Source organism: Eschscholzia californica, unplaced genomic scaffold, assembly GCF_041429995.1.
Source record: "Eschscholzia californica isolate CP2 unplaced genomic scaffold, dmEscCali1.0.p SCAF_3, whole genome shotgun sequence".
Classification (NCBI taxonomy): Eukaryota; Viridiplantae; Streptophyta; class Magnoliopsida; order Ranunculales; family Papaveraceae; genus Eschscholzia; species Eschscholzia californica.
In genome coordinates, this window is record NW_028238420.1 from 61,393,253 (window position 1) to 61,397,368 (window position 4,116).

Consider the following 4,116-nt stretch of genomic DNA (forward strand, 5'->3'; position numbering starts at 1 on the left):
TGTCGTTTGAGGAAGTCTCTTTATGGATTGAAACAATCCCCTCACCAATGGTACAAACGATTTGATTTTTTCATGCTAAAGCATGGTTTTCGCAGAAGTGACTATGATTGTTGTGTATACATCAAGAAGCTTCGCGAAGGTGACTTTATTTATCTCCTTTTGTATGTGGATGACATGCTTATTGCTTCTCGAAGCATGGTGGAGATAAATAAGTTGAAATCTCAACTCAGTCAAGAGTTTGAGATGAAAGACATGGGCGCTGCAAAGAAAATACTGGGAATGGAGATTAAGAGAGAGCGGTCAAGTAAGAAACTGTACTTGAATCAGAAAGGTTACATCGAACGAGTAGTTTCTCGATTCGGGATGCAGAATGCGAAGGCGGTGTCAACACCTTTGGCACCACACTTCAGGCTCTCGGGAAAACAATCTCCCACTACTACGGTGGAGAAGGATCATATGGATCGTGTACCGTATGCTAGTGCAGTTGGCAGTTTGATGTACGCTATGGTGTGTACTCGTCCGGATATTTCACAAGCGGTCAGTGTGGTTAGTAGGTTTATGGCAAATCCAGGGAAGACACATTGGGAAGCTGTGAAATGGGTCTTGAGGTACTTGAAGGGTACCGTTGATACGGGTTTGTGCTTTGGTGGAGACACATGTCAGGTAAGCGGTTATGTTGACTCGGATTATGCTGGCGATCTAAATAGAAGACGATCTACTACTGGTTATGTATTTAGGGTACATGGTGCTCCAGTTAGTTGGCGATCGATGTTACAATCTACAGTTGCGTTATCTACTACGGAGGCCGAGTATATGGCTATGGCCGAGGGTGTGAAGGAAGCATTGTGGTTGTGGGGTCTTCTGGATGATCTAGGGATTAAGCAGGAGTGCGTGGATGTATGGTGTGATAGTCAAAGTGCGATCCACTTGGCGAAGAATCAGGTCCATCATGCTCGTACTAAGCATATCGATGTCAGGTATCACTTTGTACGAGATGTCATAGAGGAAGGTGATGTTTCTCTCATGAAGGTACACACAGATGAAAATCCCGCGGACATGTTGACTAAAGTGGTGACGTGTAGCAAGTTTCAGCATTGCCTGGAATTACTACAAATCGGCTCGTGTTAAGTTGCCCGAAAGGGCGTAATGGCGACAAGGTAATCTTTATGTGAAGGGTTGGTAGAACTACGGTAGGCTTGATCCTGTAAAAGGGTACGTAGGCAGCCATGGTCATATGGCGCAGTCGGATGAAGTTACAAGAAGCAGATATATCTTACAAGGAGTATCCTGGTGTTCGTCCAAAATTTGAATGTATCAAATTGTGTACGAGGTGGAGAATTGTAAGAGGGTAGTTTCCAAAAGTGGAGAGGCGGTTTAAGAGGCAGCAATAGGCAGTTTCCAAAAATTGGGATGGTTTCCAATTTTTTGGCTCAATAGGCAGTTTCCAATTTTTTGGTTTATAATATATATAAATAGGGGTTGAGTGCTTTGTAATCAACACACCAACACAAGCAACAACAACTCTTCTTTAGAGAGCTAGAGAGAGAGCAAGAGTGAGAGAAATTTTTCATAGTTTTTGAGCGGTGTTAAATTTCTCGGTCGTCGAAGATTTAGTATAGAAGGTTAATTCTATATGGTACCATCTTGGGACGAACTTGCGGGTTGTGTTAGTCGTCTTCATCTATCCTTCAATAAAGATTTCTTGTTCGCTCGAGGACGTACGCTTTAGGCCGAACCTCGTTAAATTCTGTTCGCATATTTGATTTTGACTTAGTTTTTCGATTAATCTTCATAATCGGATCAATTTCTAGGATAGGTTCGATAGCTTCCGCGACTTTTAGTTATAACAGGAATAGATGCATTACCGCTAGGCAATATCCTACGCGTTTCAAGTGTTTTAATGAACATAGTATGAGAAAATGAGAAAGAAAAAAAATACCGCTCAATGGTAATAATATAACCAACGTTATCACGGGGTATCTACGTGGTAATACTTTTTTGATCATTTTTTCTAACTTCTTTTTTCTCATGAGAAATCGAGTTTCACACTTTCTTCGTCTAACCAAACAACATAAAATTGAGATTTCTTGGTCACATCGACCCAGCCGGTTACACTAGATAGATATTACATTGTATATTAGATAAACCAAAATACTTAAACCTGATTTGTATAAGTTTATGTATATCCCAACTCTACATGTATAAATATGGCCCATAAATATAGATGTATACTTGATTCAGTTATATAAGAAAATTGATTAATCATAAGTTCATAACTATTCTCTCTCTTAAGCTCTGCTTCATCTCTCTCGATCCCACAGGTACTCTTTGAATGAATCAATTTTTCTTCAGCGATTATTTTCAGAATTTTTTATCCCACATTGTAATTATATCTATCTCTGATCCATAATCTCTATTTGTTTCTTCATGTCAATCTTCAAACTTTGTAAGTTCTTCAGTTTCTTTATATTAAAGAATGAAATCTGTGGATTTAGTTTAGTGAGAATCAATGTCAAGCAATAATTATAATGAAAAAGATTCTGATATATTCATACATGGATTGTTGATTCTGCAATTTGGGTAATTCCTTTCTTTAAACCCTGAAAAGTCAATTAGGGTTTAAGTTCTTGTTTCATAGTCCTGTTAATCAGTGTAGAAATTGCTTGGATTTATCTAAGGGGGTCGAATTTTCTGCAACTTGTGGCAAGTTTAGTTTTTTTTCATTATGAATTCCTTGAACCATAGAACAGTCAAATAGGATTCATGTTTCACATTCTTACGAATTTCTTTAGGATATATTTAGATTAACCTAATGAGAACAAACTTTGGAGACTTGGGGCAAATTCTTTTGTTTAAATCACTTAAACTTTAGGTTTAGTTTTTGACATTTTGGGTGATGAGTTGATTAAATTCATGGTGTTTTCTTTTTCAGGTCTTCAAATTATCCAACTAAGGTGAAAGCGACTGATTTTGCTCTTAGAAACACTTGCTAAAGAATTTTGTAGGAAAATGGCGAACAACCCCGTTGATATGATTGATAAGTTGAAAGAAGAGAACAAATCGATAAAACAAGAACTCGAAACTTGTGAAAGGAAAATTCATGATTTGAATCAAATTCAAGTGTTGGACTCGATTAGAATACTAGAGGCTGAAAGTGATGCAGAGGCTTCAGCTATTCTTTGTATGAATGTTGTAACAGAACTGAAAGACAAAAAGAAAAGCTTCGATCATCTTTACGAAGAGTTTAACAAAGTGAAAATTTCCTCTTTTGAAACCCAATTAGTATTGAAAAAGAAGGTTGATGTTTTGGAATTAGAGAATAAGAATTTGAAAGATCATATTTCAGATTTAAATGAAGAACTAAATGAACTCGGGCATGAGGTAATGGAGTCAAAAATCAGGTTGGAATTGAACAAGATCGCGTTCGAGAATGAGTTAAAGGATGTCATAAAGCGTGCGCAGTAAAAGAAATGCGACTTTGGAAGAACAAGTTAAGGCAAGAACAAAAGAATATGAATATCATCTCAAGGCGAAAAAATCCGACTTGGAAATTCAGAACTGATGCAGGGAGATTTTCTGAAAATAACTCAAACAATCTTAGATATCTAATAATCTAGTTATTTTTGTAATTTTATAGTTTGAGTTAGTAGAGGATTAATACTTTTAGTAGTTTAAGGATTCTAGTATTTTAATTTTTAGAAGTTGTTATTTCGAATTTGATTAGGTTTAGGAAACCCTAATTCTATATAAAGGGGATTAGTAGATGTTTTTTTATGCATTCAGTTTATTAATAAAATTCAGTATTTTAGTTCAATCTTGTTAGTTTCGGTTTTCTAAGTAAGTTTTAGACGAAGATCAAATTCTTTTTAGGTGTTTTCCGCTGTGTCAAAGCCGTTATGTCGAAGAAAATTTTGGTTAACTGCTTGAATGAACTAAAGTCATTGAAAATCGATAAGAAGTCATTGATAGATGAAGTGCAAGCTAAGACAAATGAAGCTGACTATTTCAGAGTTCAAAACTTAGACTGCAAGTCTGCAACTTATGAACACCAACTTGAATGAAGAACTGAAAGAACTCAAGAATGAGTTAATGGAATATCGGGCGAGATTGAGCTTC

The 4,116-nt window shown here is 36.5% G+C and overlaps 1 long non-coding RNA gene across 1 annotated transcript; it reads left to right on the forward strand.

Moving 5' to 3' along the window:
- Positions 1-2,230: 2,230 nt before the first annotated feature.
- Positions 2,231-3,814, forward strand: LOC147552845 (uncharacterized). The gene is made up of 2 exons (XR_015238344.1): positions 2,231-2,321; positions 2,933-3,814. It is a non-coding gene; the product is annotated as an uncharacterized LOC147552845 (long non-coding RNA).
- The last annotated feature ends 302 nt before the right edge of the window (positions 3,815-4,116 follow it).